This window comes from Miniopterus natalensis, chromosome 18 (genome assembly GCF_054644295.1).
Source record: "Miniopterus natalensis isolate mMinNat1 chromosome 18, mMinNat1.hap1, whole genome shotgun sequence".
Lineage (NCBI taxonomy): Eukaryota > Metazoa > Chordata > Mammalia > Chiroptera > Miniopteridae > Miniopterus > Miniopterus natalensis.
This window is the reverse complement of record NC_142098.1, coordinates 26714712-26731881: the sequence shown is the minus strand read 5'-3', so window position 1 is coordinate 26731881 and position 17170 is coordinate 26714712.

The window sequence follows — 17170 nt, the reverse complement described above, 5'->3', positions numbered from 1 at the left end:
GCGCCCACTCAGCTTAATTGCATATATTACCAGCATTTTAAATACTTAATTCTTTTATGAAACATTATGGAGAGACTGGAGTTGCTTTCAGATGAAACATGAGGACTCAGTTGTAATACTGTCATTTATATGACACTTACCATGTGCCATGCAGTGTCTTGGATAGTTTACAAACATTTCTGCCCCTTCCACGATAGGATCCTTACATGATAGACTGGGGAGAGGAATAATCCCAGTTTTACCAGTGGCTTGCTCAGAGAGCCGCTTGACTTGCCTGAGGCCACACAGCTAACAGGAGAGCTACAATTTAAACCCAAATCTAGCCCTAAGACTCGGTTTCTACTGTTGGTGGTTCCATATAAAAACCAAGCTCAAACTGTGCCAAAATAAATAATATGCCCAGTATATCTACTAATGATTCCCATATAGATGTTTCTGTGTATGATGAATAAAACGGGACCAATAATGTTATCATTTTCTTAAGTAGTAGATACTACAAAATAGCTAGTGTTTAGAGGTCTTAGTTGTTGAAGAGAATCATATTGATTCAGTAGAAACAACTTATTTAAAATGATCCTCACATCCCTTGCAAAACAGTTTCCTGAAGCCAATTAGTGAGAATTTAGATTTGAACTATGTTATTAGAAACAACTTTTGATAAAAGGTAGCCTGTACAGAATAGAGAGTTGAGGAAATCTTTAAGCAGCACAGATGAGAAGTCCCTTCATAACTTTTCCCATCCCATCACCCAACCTGCGATCTTGGATTGAGATTTAACCCGAACCTATATATGTATATTGTTTTTAATGAGAAGTAATTGTTAATTGGTTGGCTTGACCTTGGCCTCATCTGGACTGACCTCTCTGAATCATGGAAATCTACCCTGAGCATGTGGCATAAGATTTGGAAACTTGTCATTTCCAGCTTTCAAAATTGTTATACTGTATCATGAAAAGATGATTGAAGTTCATTGGAGAAAGCACAACATAATGCAAATACAAGTGCCATTTGTTACAAGTGTGACAGATGTCATTTTTGATCCGTCAGTGCCAGTCTCAAAGCAGTTTCCTATTGTTTCCTCTGGATCCTAATCTCTGACTGAAACAACATTAACTTTAGAACCACATGGACCTGGAAGGTGAAACAAAAAGACCCAGGGGCTTGAATTTCATTTTTCCTTTAAAAAAGCTTATTTTGGAGATCCTTTTTTCTAGTTTCTTCATGTAAGTTTTTCAGAAATGAGTGTCGCATTACCTTACAGCGTGGTGTCCACAATAAAAACAGGCCTCCCAAATCTGCCCATTTTGATTTAATTACCCAAGAAATCTATCAGGAGCAAATAGAAATAGAAGTTGGGAGAAGCTAAACCAGGAGCAGCACAGGAAACTGAGCTTTCCAAGACTTTCAATGACCTGCTTTTCCTCTGGATGCTTTTTACTTTTTTGGGGGGGATTTTTTCCTTACCTCCCATCCTAACCCCTGCCTTGCCCCTTTGTTTTATGTTTTACTTTGAACTATTTTGCCTTTTGTTTTACCCAGTAAATGACAAGGGAGCTCTTTGGCCATGCTTCTCTTCATTTTTAAGTATTGTGGTACAAAAATGTACCACATAGAGAACATTTGGAAGAAATAAAGCTGATTTGTTTAGAATTTGGACCATTTATATAAACTAGTGCAGCTCTGTTTGAACATCTCTGCTGACCTTCATTTAAGGCTAAATTCTACCTCTGGACCTTTCATGTGTGCGTCAGTAACTTTGCTTTTTGTGTAAACTGGTTCGAAGTGGGTGTCCGAGACACACATATCCTGACTGCTATGGCCTCTGCAATTTTTCTGACCTTAAAACGCCTGCCTCGGTGATGTCTTAGTAAAGGTTCTGCCTCTTCATGTATACTTAGGCAGAAACTCATTTTTATTGTGCCAAGTCTGGATGTCTTCGGGAAGAAGAAATATTCCTCACGTTAAAAAAGATATACACACACTCAGATTAATTATTATTGTAGAATAAGATACAGAAATGTCTCTGAGGTTAAAACCCAAGGCAGATACTATAATCACAAACTTGGTGTGTGTGTGTGTGTATTTTAAGTCTTCATTAATGGACTGTATAACCTCTGACGGAAGGGCCTTCTGCATTCTTCGGGGTGTCTTATATCATGCGGGACCACAGTGAAGGCTGAGTGATCCAGGATGGTTTATCGTGCTGTGTTTGAACCGTAGCCAAATTTGCTGAATAACTATCTAGGACTCCCAAGTAGAGTTTTGAGATGAATCCCAGTGTTACCCACATCACTAACAACCAAAAACCCCATTCACTCCGGCATACCTACAAGCCAATCCTGTTTTCTCTGTAAATAGATTCAGCTGCCAGCATTCATTGGTTTCATAAAAATATTTTAAGTAAACTTTATTTTTTAGAACAATTTTTTACAACTTACAGGAAAATTGTGGAGATAGTACAGAGTTTCTATAAACTCAGCACCCGGTTTCCCCTGTTAACATGTTACATTAGTATGTTACATTTGTTACAATTAACCAGTATCGATACGTTATTAAAGCCCTCCAAAATTAAAGTCCATACATTATTCCTATTTCCTCAGTTTTCACCTAATGCCTTTTTTTCTGTTCCTGTATCGCATGTTACATTTAGTCGTGATGTTTTTTCTTAGGCGCCTCTTGACTCTGACAGTTCCTTGGACTTTTGTTTTTTGTGACCTTGACAGTTTTAAGGAGTATTGGTCAGACACATAGTAGGATGCCCTGTATTGGAATTTGGGTTTTCCTTATAATTAGACTGAGGTTATAGGTTTGCGGGGAGGCCACAGAAGTTATAGAGGTAAATTGCCATTTTTATCGCATCATATCATGGGTATATGCCATCAGTATGCCTTACGATTGTTGATATTGACCTTGACCACCGGGCTGAGGTGGTGTTTATTAGGTTTCTCTACAAGAAAGTTATCCTTCAGGAGGAACTTTCCTACTGCTCCATATCTGAAGGAAGCCACTATGGGCAGCCCACACCTAAGGAGTAAGGAGCTGTGCTTTACCTCCTTAAGGGTGAAGTATCTACACAGATTATTTGGAATTCTGCATAGGATAGTGGGTCATAGAATTTTATACTTGATTAACATTTCATTGTGTTTTGACTACCCTAAAAATAACAATACAGGGTTCCTGATTGAACATAGTAGTTTGAACAAACTTGTTTATCTCTGCTCCCTTCCAAAAGCCACATAAATGATGAGAATAAACAAAAGTCCAGAAAGACACAGTGAAGGAGAGGGTACACCTCCATTGTTGAAGGACCTCAAGAAACTTGGAAGACGGAAGGCCAGCGAAGGTAGAAGGGGATAGCCCGGCCGGAGTGGCTCAGTTAGTTGAGGGGCGTCCTGTGCACTGAAAGGACAGGTTCTCGGCCAGAACCTGAGAGGATCTTGAACATGAGATTACCAGGCAAAGCTGAGGGCACTGGTGAGCATGGAGCTGAGAGTGGGGATTCAGAGGAAGTTCATCCTAATTGCTGACACCCACCCCCATTCTAGAATCCCAACGGCCAAGTTTATAACCCCAGGCAGGGCATAGGAAGATTCCTTTCTGGAGAAGCTCACCAGTCCAAGAGAAAAGATCTACAGATGCTGATGTTTGGCAGCTTCCACATGCTCACCCCGCAGTGAAATCCTTCAATAAGCTCCGCTGATACAAAGCATCCCAAAAGGCTTTTAGTGGACTAGACTATCAGCCATTATTTGGAAAGCCTTAACATGAAAGATAGTGACCAAGACAAATAGCAGAAAAAGTCAGAGGAAGAGATAATGTAGAAGAAAAGAAAAAAAAGCCCAATAACTTCTGAGAGATGATATTGTATCCATGAATACAAACATACAATGGTATTTAAAAAGGAACATTCAGAGAATAAGTCTAGCAATTACAAGTTGGAGGCTACCAATGAATGCTAAAGTTAGTGGGCAAAAGCTTAAGAAGAAACAGAATATTTACGTAGCCTCAAAATATCCCCCCCAAGGTATTTACTAATTACAAAGAGAAAAGCAGTAATTTTATATTGAAGAAAGCTGGCAGACATCACATTAGCCAAGTGATCAAGTTTAACATCACCAGTAATAACATATCCATATCATGTACCCTTGACACATTGAGACGGTCACATCATTTCTGTTGTATTCCCCCAAATTCCTAACCCCAATCTAGTCATGAGAACACATCAAGACAGACCCAAATTGATGGGCATTCTAAAAAACCACTCTCCAGTATTCAAAAGTATCAGGTCACGGAAGACAAGGGGAGACTGAAGAACTGTTGCAGACTGGAGGAGACCAAGGAAGTCTGCAGCAATTGCACTTAGGTACATAAGACATTAGCATTAGGGGAAGTTGGGTGAAGAATACATGGGAACTCTACTCTCTTTGCAAGACTTTGTAAGCCTAAAAGTACTTCAAAACAAAGGTCTTAAAAATGAAAGCCAGAGAAAGTATGGAAAATAAAAATAAGAAAATCTCCCACAAAGTAGAAAAAAAGGGAAAAGATGGAAAATTAGAGGTTCATACCATGAGATACCCTATCTCAATAGATCTAGAAGTGAAAAAAGAGGAAGAAATAATTATAGAAATAATACAAGAAAACATCCCAGAACTAATGATCATGATTTTTTGAGGCTGAAAGGATCTCTTGTGTGCTCAGCACAATGATGAAAAATAACTTACACCAAACAAAGCCTGTCATTGTGGAATTTCAGAACAGGAGAGATAAGACCAAAATCCAGAACCATCAACCATGGCCACACTTTGAATCACCTTGAAATTACCTTGGAATGTTAAAAAAAAAACCACACCAATATTTGTCCCTGACAGTACAATTGAAACAATCTCTGAATCAGAGGAATCTGGTGCATGGCGAGGCTTGAGAACCACTGTCCTAAAAGCGTCCAAAGAGAAAAAAAATAGTTCACTTACAAAGAATCAGGAAACAGATATCAAAACTTCTCAACAGCAGCGCTGTAAACAAGAACTCAGTGGAACAATGCCTTCTGAAGGAAAATGTTTTTAACCTAGAATTCAGGGCATTTAAGAAATCTGTTGTTCATATGAATTAAGAATTACCACGCATAATTTGGTAGTAATTCTTAAAAGGTTTGGGCTTTTTCTAAATGAGATTTTCCATATTTGCTATGCATATTCCTTCCAAGCTATTCTTTCTTAAACACATTCTTTATTCAAGAATTGCCTCCCTGGCCCGACAACTCAGTTGGTTAGAGTGCTGTCCCCGTACACCATGGTCTTAGGTTCAATTCCTGCTCAGAGCACGTACAAGACTTAACCAATGAATGTATAAATAAGAAGAACAACAAATCGATGTTTCTCTCTCTCTCCCTTGCTCTCTCTCTAAAATCAATCAATAAAAATTTTTAAAAAAGAATTACCTAGTTTTCAGATTCCTCTAAGATTTTACCCAATGCCACCCATTGGATTTGATAGGTTGGAGTAGTTACACTGAAGTGGGAAATGTGCCCTCTGCTGGTATGGCAGAAAAGAGCATTTCTCTTAAAATCTATAACCTCCATCTGACCTTTATAGAGCAAATTAACAGAGGCTTCTTCATGACATTTAGAGCACTTATTAGAATATCCTTAACTGGATTGGGCCTTGGCATTGTGAAATATCCAACTTCTTTTAAAAAGGCCTAACCTATACCAAAAAAGGAGAGGGGGGAAGTATTGGATTATAAATAAAAGATACATTCTCAGTGGACATAAGAATATATAGGAAAATATATACACCTCACATGTTGTTCTTGAGAAAGAACTAGAACAAACATTCAAATTTCCAGAGGATACTTGATGGCTGTTGGATATAAAAAATGCAACTAAAATGATTGATCACAGGATACTGTGTTTTCACTTTAGTTAAAAAGAAACTTTTTGGAACTTGAGGGGCTTGGGCTTATTGAGATTGATGGGTTATTGATGTACTTTCTCATATTAGAACCATACATATTAGATGTAATATTTGTGCTGATAGTTACCTTATAAATATAATAGCAATTAAAATTAGAAACAGTCATGAGAAAAAATTTCCTCAGAAATGTTAGCTTTGTGATAAATGTTTTTCTGAAGGATATGCTGAATTTTTTACTCCTCAGTTGGAAATGCCTTTATACTCACCCTTTCTTATTGATGCTGAGAATAGTATTAGTTATGTATTTATCCAGTATAGATAATTATTTAAAGACTTTTTTCTTTTTTTAAACAAAATATAGTTAGTGGTACACATATACATATATGTAAAATTTATATACATGTACAATGTAATACCTTATCTTTAAAACCTGTCTATTTGTCTTATCACCTACAGACATGTACATTTTACCATTTAACACGAGAATATCACTGCTTTCACTGATGGATCAACCTTACCTGCCGAGATGTTCTTCGATGATAGATCCTCCACCAGGTACCCACCAGTGTTCTAATTCGTGACCAGCACATTGATAGAGGGATGTAAACAAGTTACATTCCCGACTACCTTAAGCAAATAAATATTGATACATACATATGTATATATATATGGCTCTCATTTATAATAATATTTCTTTAAAATTCGGGATTTTAATGTGGAGAATATTCAAATATCTAGGGGGACTGAATGGCTGTCGGGGCTTATCACGGTAACTGAAAGAACTGGAATCCGTCGAGGAGCCGTGACGCACACACCGTGTAGCATTTAATGGCCTGCCATCATGTGATCTGTGAAAAGGTAAGATTTGTCCTAGGTGTATACTGAAACGCTATGTCCTGTGCTTAACATAACTGGCAACAGACACTATCCCAATAACTTTAAAAAATTTATTTATGACTCAGTGCCCAAACAGGCAATTCGGAGAGGAGAGAGAGGGCAAGAGCCGCTGTGTTTATTTTGTCACGGTCAATTTATTCTTTCCTCACAGAGAGTTACTTACCTCTAACCTTGAATCTCCAACAGTATGTTCAGCCACAGATCTCCACTATAACCCTTGTTACCATTTGGCAATATCACACATTTTTGTAAATGAGTTGAGCTAGACATTTCCCATTTTTATTATGTGGTTTTCTGTAGGGAGCATTGGAGTGGGCTTCTCAAACCCCCTCACCCCCCACCCCGACTATAAGTCTAAGACACTTGGGGCAATCCCATACCCCTGGACTGAGTGGTTGCACGAGTGGCCCAATTCTCACCAGTGGGATGAGACTTCTGGAAGAAGTTTCCTCTCCAAAGAGAGAGTCACAGAAAGAACTGTGGCCACCCTGCTACCAGCCTTACAATGAAACAAACACCAAGATGGCTGAGTGGCGAGATGAGAGACCATGGGACTTTGTTGACTCAAGCTGCTGATTCAATCAATCCTGAATCACGAGTACAGCAGGACTTGCATTTATGGAAATCATAAATTTTCTTATTGTTTAAGCCATCCGCATTGGGGTTTCTATTACTTGCAGCTGGAAGCATCCTCACTGATAAGCTATTCTTAAGAGAAATGACTCATGGGAAAACAATCCTCCCAGCTTCTGATTAACTCTGGCCTCCAGAGATAATTATCTGGGCCATCAGATACATAAAAAATAGGGAGGTCATAAGATTAAAATTATAATGGTTACATTTAGGGAGAGGGTGGGGCTAGTGACTGGGAGGGGGCCTGAGAGGGGCTTCTGGAATGCTTGTAATTTCTTGATCTGGGTGGTGGTTATACGGGTGTGTTTACTTAGGGAGAAATTCACTGAGCTGTATACTTATGATTTGTGTACTTTTCTGTACGTAAGCTATACTTCAATAAAAAAGTTTATTTAAAATATTATATTGTAACCAGGCTTCCAAACAAGCTGTTCATATCTTGACTGGAAGGATATGAATGACATATCATGGTCATTTTACGAGGCAGCCAAATTAAACTGTAAGGATATGCTTTCTTTGAGAAAGTTCCAGAAGCTCATTGTCAAGACCTCCTGTCACTAGTGTATGGCCAACCCCCTCTAAATCTCAGCCAACATGTTTCCCCTTATGGTTTGACTGGGAGGGCCTCAAAGCCTTGCAAATGAAGGACGTTATCATTTTTATAATTCAGTCACAACGAATATTAAACACCAGAACCAAAACTAACAGATTGGAGTCTCTCCATGTAGGGCTTTGTCAAGCAACTTTCTCAGAGATGCATTTTACCTACGTGAGGATCCACTCCAAGGGAAACACTGGGTTTGGAAAAATGTAACCATGAACCTCACGCAGCCTAGGTTACTGAGACCTAGTTCATGGAGGAAGAGTTGTAACATGTTTAGTCAGTTTGTGAAAGAATTTGTGGGCTTCGGGGACCAAATTATCAGGAGAAAGACTTGGCTCCAGGAAAGCCAGCTAAGGAAAGTTACTGTAAGTCAGGTTGGAGAGTGGAATTGGACATACGGCAGCAAGAATGGGAAATATCAGTCTTCAGGAGGGAGAGGATTTGGAGAGGAATCACATCATGAAACTAAATGGGTTGGTGGTCTGAACCATGGAATTCAACTTTCTAGAGATGTAGAGCCCTGTGCTGTTTGAGTAGCCGTATAGATCCACAGAACTGGAAGGGTGCTCCTAAGAAGGATGTGGAGACGTTTATGTTCCACTTAACCCTTCAAGGTCCTTTCACATAATTATATCCTCATTACAACCTTGGGAAGTCGGTAAGTTAGATATGATCATGAGAGACAGGTTTTAGGGTCAGAACTGGGCTTGAATACCGGCCTGCCTACTGGTAGAGTGGTGGTGTGCCATTTACTTAGCCTGTGTGAGGACATTTCACAATATGGAGACATTCTGAGTGTCACAACTGGAGAAGTGCCATTAGTATCTAGTGGGGAGAGGCCAGGAATGCTGCTAAACATCCTACAATGCACAGAAAGCCCCCCCCCCCCAAAGAATTATTCAGCCCAAAATGTTAATGGTGCTGCTGTGGAAAATCCCTGGGTCCTATCTGATTCTGTCTCTTCATCTGTAAAATGGGGATATCAACGTCACCTCATTAGGTTATTATACAGAGCAGATTAAATAGCAGTTGGTATTGGGTTGTCTGTCCACTCTCTTCTCTAGGAGCTGAAGGCAGCTTAGGACTGTACATGTTTCCAGAACTAGATTTCCGTGGGCTGACCGCCAGCCGTCCACAGTCCCCACTGAGTTTCATGATGTTTGTCCCTAGCACGCAGCATTTTGCATGGTGCGATGCTGTCCCTTTGCCACGGTTGAGTGGATCAGGGATGGACACTGGATCCTAACTGAAGCAGTAAGAATTCTTTCTCCAGGGAACTTTCTAATTTGTGTTGAGAAATTCCAGCTCAGTCTGGCTGGTGTCTTGAATGCGGAAGATACAAACCTGAGAGTTGTGGGTGGTCATTTTCTCGCACGTGGACAGGGGAACAAAGGCAACCACTTTACAGCAAAAGAGAAGAACGTAACGTTCAGGGAAGGAAACGCAAAGAGGCAGAGTTCCCGTCTGTCCCCCAACACGTTTCTGCATCTTTGTAACGCTTTTTGCTTAAACTGCCTTCAGTTATGTGTTTCTTGTGCCCAAGGGACACACATAATGACTACTGATATGTAAGAGCACTTAGCATGGTGCCTCGAAATAGTAGGCCTGGAATAAGTGACAGTTGTTATCATCATCCCCATATTAGAGATTAAAAAAGTTGAGGCAGAGAGGTTAAATAATTTGCCTGTGTCACACAGCTCTTTAATAGTCAACCTGACCTGGAATCCAGGCCTCCTGACACCTAGACCTGAGTTCTGTTCTGTTTATACTTTGGATTGTGAAATAGAATTTTGGAATGGTGCATGAGTGGGTAAGCACCTAGGTACAGCTGAAGATAATTCAAAGTGAACCTCTTCTTTAATCCTTACCCAAGGATACTTTTTCCCATCAATTTTTTAGAGAGAGTGGAACTTCCATATTACCTTCCATGGAGGTTGCCGCAACTTGCATCCCCACCGGCAGTGACTGAGGGTCCCTTTTTCTCCACAGCCTCCCCAGCACTTGTTGTTTCTTGTCTTGCTGATAATACCCATTCTAACAGGTGTGAGGTGGTATCTCATTGTGGTTTTGATTTGCATTTCCCTTAAAACAAGTCATGTTGAGCATCTTTTTATATATCTGTTGGCTATCTGTATGTCTTCTTGGGAAATGTATCTGGCTGGGGCAGATTGTTTGGTTTTTGTTGTTGTTGAGTTATATAACGAGTTCTTTATGTATTTTGGATATTAGTCTCTTACTGGAAGTATCATCTGTAACTATCTTTTCCTCTCAGTTGGTTGCCTTTTTGTTTTGTTGATGGTTTTTTGTTTGTTTGTTTGTTTTTGCTGTACAGAAGATTTTTAGTTTGATGGAGTCCTGTTCATTTATTTCTGCTTCTACTGCTCTTGCCTTTGGGATCAAGTTCACAAGGACCCATCTGAGACCAGGGTCCTTAAGTTTAGTACCTGTGTTTTCTTCTATGTTTTAATTGTTTCAGGTCTTATAGTTAAGTCTTGAATCCATTTTGGATTAATTTTTGTGTATGGTGTCAGATAGCAGTCTAATTTCATTCATTCATTCATTCTTTCTTTCTTTCTTTTTTTTTTTTTTTGCATGCGGCTTTCCAATTTTCTCAACACCATTTATTGAAGAGGCCCTCCTTTCTCCATTGTATGTTTTTACCTCCTTTGTAAAATATTTGTTGCCCATATATGTATAGGTTTATTTCTGGGCTCTCAGTTCTGTTCCATTCGTCTGTGTGTCTGTGTTTCTGACAATACCATGCTGTTTTTTTGCTGTTATTTTTGCTCTATAGTATGATTTGATGTCAGGAAGTGTGATACCTTCAGCTTTGTTTTTTTTTCCTCAGGATTGTTTTGGCTACTTGGGGTCTTTTGTGGTTCCATACAAATTTGAGGATTTTTTTGGTTCTATTTCTGTGAAAAATACCATTAGACTTTTGATGGGGATTGCATTAAATCTGTAACAATGTTAATTCTCTACAGGGTCCCTTTTTTAAAAAAATACAGTGACCTTAATCCACAATTACTTTTTTTAAATTCAATTTATTGGGGTAACATTGGTTGATAACATATGTTTCAGCTGTACAATTTCATAACATATCATTTGTTCATTGCATTCTGTGCTCACCACCTAAAGTCTGTTCTCCTCTTACCATATATTTGACCCCCTTCATCCCCTCCCACCTCCCTTCTACAAGACTCCTTTGTGAGGTGATAAAAATGTTCTGGAATTAGATAGTGATGGTAGTGTCATAAGTTTGCAAATATACTAAAACCCAACGAATTGTAATACCTTAGAAGGGCGAATTTTATGGTATGTGAATTACATACATCTTTATAAAGATGTAAACAAAAACACAATATCCTTATCATTCATTTATTTATTCAAAACACGTGTATTAAGCACCTGAGACGCGCGGGCCGTTCATTGTTGGGAAACAGTGGTCAGTGACTTAGACGGTTGGCCAGAACCGCCGTCAGGTAACAAGCAGCCCATTCAAGAGGGTGGCTGAGGAGAGCTGAATGAAGGGCCTGTTTCAGAAGCGCAGGGTAAGGAGGGCGCTGGGGAAGGGGTGGTGAGGCACTTCTGGGCTGGCAGCAGAGGGCAGCCATTCCCGCCGGGCCTCGGAGGGCAAGGGGAGAAGGGCACGACCAGGGCCCGGCAAGAGCCGCAGAGGCTGGTGCGCTGGCGCTGCGGGGACGGAGCCCCGCTCCCCGTCCGCTCTCCCCGCATGTCGGCCTCCTCAGGCCGAGAGGACAGGGAGAGGGCTGGGGAGACCCTGGAGATGCAAACGGAGACTGTCTCTCCTCATGGGCTGTACGTGGGGAGACGCAGAAAACTAAAAGAATTTCAGAACGTGGTCAACAAACAGGCTGAGATGGAAGAGGGGACACCTTGGTGTGGGGGTGGCTGGGGGAGCAGTGAGATTTGGTGCCTGGGAGGGTCCTTCCAAGGAGGAGGCACTGTTTAGCTGGGTCCCGAAGGATGAGCCTCTTCTTGGTGATGAAGGTGCCGTTTATTGAGAAGGGGAAGCTTGGAGGAGAATCAGCTCTGAGAGAGGAAATCAAGAATCCCCTCTGAGCGTGGCTCAGCGGTTGAGCATCGACCTGGGATCCAGGCGATCAGGGTTCGATTCCCGGTCAGGGCACATGCCCGGGTTGCAGGCTCGATCCCCAGCAGGGGGCCTGCAGGAGGCAGCCGATCAATGACTCTCATCATTGATGTTTCTCTCTCCCTCTCCTTTCCTCTCTCTGAAATCAATAAAGACATATTAAAAAAAAAAAAAAATCCCCTCTGGGATTTCGTAAAGATGGAACATACACAAACGTTGCAAAGTAACAAGGCTGAGTGAGAATCTGTGGGGCTCATGGAGAGGAGATGGCTGTGGGCTCACACCCAGGGCCTGCCTCTCGGAAGCCAGGACGTGTGTGGACTGCGCCCTCCCTGGAGGTTATACCAAGTGCTGGCACAACGCGCTGGCTCCGGGCCTGTCCGCCTGCTCACGCGTCTCCTTCCAGAATTTATTGGGACTTCTGCCACGTCCCAGGTCCTCCCCTTACAAAGGCAAGAAGGGCCAGGGGAAGGGAGTGTCCTTTCTGAACACCAGATGTGACACATAGCCTTAAATAGGCAGGAGCTCCCATCTGATAGCTGGGGTGGCCACAAGGAGAAACATGGGCTTGCCAACCATGAAGGGTCCAAATCTACTTAGAAAAGCACTCAGGCCCCAAAGCACCCAGAGGGAGAAGCTGGCCCAACAGCCTGGCTGGTGACAAATCAAAAAGCCCAAGAGAGCACAGAGTCTGTGACCAGCACACTCCTTCTTACCCGGTAGGTCTTGTGGCATCGGCCAGGGCCCACCTCTAGGAGCTTCTAGCCCGCACAACTTGGCACATCTCGGTATTTTCTTCCATCGAGGTCTCTCCCCTCTGGCTCCCTGCCCAGCCAGTTGCCCACAGACTGGAAAACAAAGGCTCACTGCCTTCCCTGGAGACCTGGGCTTAAGGGATGGGCCCTGGGCAGGCTGGGCGGATGCTCTGTTGATTTTTTTTTTTCCTAGTGCAGAGAATGTGACAGCCAATTCCTGTTGGAAATGGCTTTTGTTTTCTTTGGAGCACGAAGCACTTTTCCTTTCTCGTGATTGTTTCAGTTCAGGTCATGTTTAGGATGGAGATGATTCGCTAACCTAATTGCATGCCTTCCAGCCCCGTGGTTCTTAACCTTTCGGGGCACAAATTCTATTGAAATCCTGATTAAAAACTATAGGCCCTCTCCCTAAACACATATACACATCAAAAGTAACATGTAATATCAATCCTAGCAGGTTAAGATCCCCTGGGTTAAGTAGGGTGAGTTCTTTCTACCCCTCCACCCACTTTCTCCCTCCCCTCTCCTGCTTTCTTTTCAGTCTGAATCTTAAATTTCCCTTTTTTTTAGTGCTTCTCAGGGGCCAGCGTGTCTGCCGGAATTAATCCCACGTGTCCAACCCGCTGAGGAGCAGGGGCCCTGGCTGGATTCGGGCTGCCTCTGGCTTGAAGGCTCCAATCCAGTGACACTTCAATTTTTCAGGCAGCAGAATATTCCAGTGGGATTTGTAAAAGCTTGGGCTCATCTGTGCCTCGTTATTACGAAGAGGCTGGGCAGCTAGAGTCTAGGCAGATTCTAGAAGAGGTGGCACAGCTTTGGATGAGACTAGGGCGACAGGCGTTGTCTGGTTTTGTTAAATTCCAGAAGCAAGTCACTTTGCCAAAACTGCCAAAAATAAAAGGACTGTCTAGACACTTACATATTAGAAGCTCTACAACCAAGAGAGACCATCTTGAAGATCACTGATTTATGCTTAAACGTGGCCACAAAGGTTCATTTATTTAACCAACACATATTGTGTGCCTGCTGTGGGCTGGGCTGTGTTCTAGGTCTTGGGGGTCCATGGCCAAGAAGACAGACAAAGTGGCAGAGAATTTTAGGTGGAGACAAGTGCAAGGATGAAGGTAAAACTGGGTGAAGCGATAGATGTGATGGTGGGGACACGATCAGAGAAGGTATCTCTGAGAAGGTGGCACTGGGGCTGAAGACTGAGCATTGAAAAGGAAGCATCCATTTGAGGGAGGAGAGCTCCAGGTGGAGGGAACAGCCGCAAAGGCCCTGAGGCTGGAACAAATTGGCCTGTTTGAGGAAAAGAAAAACCTGTGTGTCTGGCGCAGAGTCAGGAGTGGGGGAGGTGGGAGATGGGATGGGAGGGGTCGGCAAGACAGGGTTGGGCGTCGCAGGAAAGAGCGGAGCGTGCAGAGAGCAGGTGCCTGCCTGGCGGGTCTAATTTGCAGTGAGAAGTGGCCTCCGTGGGGAGAAGCGTTTTCTGGGAGAGCAAGAGCTGGTGCCAGGCTGGGTCGTGGGCCAGGTGAGTGGGTGACGGTGGGCGGCACCTCTTGGTGGTGGTACAGATGGGGTGACGGGGACCATTTAGTGCATAATATGTTAGAATGAGCTGCGGTTAAGACCCTGTGGAAACTTGCGTTTACTACTCTTTGGAAGGGCCAAAGTGACTGTGTCCCTGCCAGTCCCCGGGTTTCTGATTGTGCCCTTCCAGGAAAAAAACAATAACCAAGACACAAATCCTTCTAAGAGAAAGTTGCTTGGCTGTTCTTGTCTTCAGGATGTTACTCTGCTTGGCAGGCGGGAGGAGGGAGGAAGGGCTGATATGTATTAAGTGCCAACTGCATACCTCGATCTCAGTAACCCTGCAGGGCTCATGTGAATGTTCTATCGCCTTTTTTTCTTTCTTTTTCTTCTTGTAAGATGAGGAAACTGACCTTCAGAGAGGTTCGGTAAATTGCCCAAGGTCACATAGCTAGCAAGTGGCAGAGCTGGGATCCAAATTCAATTCTAATTCCAATTCTTTCCCCATCGTCCCTGGCTGGGGAGCCCAGGTGAGCGCATTGAGGGGGCCTTAAGGGCCCCAAGGCTCCCCGGGTTGTAGCGCCTCCTTGGGTGAAAACTGGTTTCCACTGGGGGTCCACTGCCTTTTCCAGACCATGGGGGTGTGTGCTGAGGGCAGTGATGTTCAAGAATAATGATTGAACGCATTCCTTCATGGTCAGAAGACTTAATGGTCCCAGAAAATCTAACGGAGAAAGTTGTTTGGGTCTCGAGATAAACAGGCTCATTAGCGAGAATCAGTTAGGGTGAAAGCAATTAGGGCTACGGGGGAGATGGAATCTATGCCATCTGTTTTGCCTCTTCTGAACTGAGAGACTGATGGTGGCCACCAATGTACCACGGAGGTGCACGAAGACCCTGATGACAAAGAAATTCTGTGCTGTAAATTTTGCTCTTAGTTGCTTGGTAGGAGGGCTTCTCTGTTTCCAGCAAAACCCCTGGCCTGTCCCGCCAGCAGCCTCAGAGCGGTCTGTGTCTCCCATGACTCCAGGTCTCGGGCCTTTCAGAGCAACCCAGAAGGGAGTGGGCCTTGCAGGGTCCACCTGTCCTGACTGCCCCGGACGGTCTCAGCAGCAGCCCCAGCGACGGCACATAGGAAAAGCCAGCCCATCACACTCGGGGTTACACCCAGGGTTACAACGAGGAGCCTGACATTGTGTTTCTCTGGCGCTTTTAGCGACCTGGTGGGTGTGCGCACCCGCCACCGGACTGCAAGCTCCCCGCAGGGAGGACTGCGTCTTCTGTTTTCTCCTTACCGTTTTTGCTGTGCTTGAATACACTCACTGAGATGGACTGGTAGACACTGCCCGTGTCCTCCAGGGCTTGACGTTTCAGGTGGCATTAGAAGCCCACGCGGAGGAAACCGAGGCACTGGGAGCGCCACGTTTTGGAACCAGGTAGGTCCGGCGTCCAGAGGAGAGCGCAGCCCGCCTCCGGGGAAGGCAGCTGGCCGCGGGCCTCGGAGGGACGCGGCGCTCAGGGCCCTGGGGTGAGCCGGGACACCCCGACACGCCGCCGGTGCCTTGGCTGGCACGTGGTGTTTCAGTGAGGACTTTCAGTTCTGCCTGGTTCTGTTAATCTTCACCTGAGGATATTTTCCCATTGATTATTAGAGAGAGTGGAGGGGACGGGGGGGGGGGGGGGGAGCAGCAATATGAGAGAAATACATCAATTGGTTGCCCCTCGCACGCACCCCGACCGGGCTGGGGATCGAGCCTGCAACCCAGGTACCTGCCCTTGGCCAGAATCGAACCTGGGACCCTTCCGTACACAGGACGATGCTTTAACTACTGAGCCAAACCAGCCAGGGCTTTTTCTTCTTTTTTAAATTTATTGTTGACAGTATTACAGATGTCTCCCATTTTCTCCCCTTTTGCCTCCTCCACCCAACCCCGCCCCACCCAGGTCTTCCCCTTGCTGTGTCCTGGGGTTATGCATATATGCATATATGTTCTTTGCTTAATCTCTTCCTGTCCCCTCCCCTGTACCCCCTGGGGGCAGTCCCACTGAGGTCTGTTCTTCTGTTCCATGCATCCGTACCTCTGGCCTATTTTTTTGGTCAGTTTATTTTGTTCTTTAGATTTGTAAGTGAGATTATGTGCTATTTGTCTTTCTCTAACTTCTACCCCCTTTTTAATGCATATGTATGAGTGGAAGGATACAGAGAAATGCTGGGGATATAGGCCATTTGGGCCTTGCCTGCCCAAAGCCTCATAAATGTGATTACTAATTAGCCTGGGGATTCTACTTCTAGGAGTTATCCTAAAGAAACGGTTACAAATTTGCTCAGAATGTAGCTCTGAGTGTTTATTAACATGAAAAACTGGAACGTCGTAGGGAAATATTTACTGACATGGGAATATGCTCACAACTGTCTCTTAAGCGAAAGCCAGGTTACAAAGCAGGAAAATTTCATTAAAACATTTCATTACAACATAAATTGTCTAAAACGATATATTTCAAACAGCTCGGTACATGGCAGGTGCTCCACAAATATGTGTTCAGTGAATGAGTGAATGCTAATAACAGCTTTGGGTGGTGAAATTATGAGCGATTTTACATTCTCTTCCGCTCCCTTGCTTGTATTTTCTAACTTTCTAAGGTGAATGCATATCCCTTTGTAATAAGAAAAAAACCATGTATTGGAAAGAGCAGTATAGTTGCTGGGTCATACTACTTCAGAGCT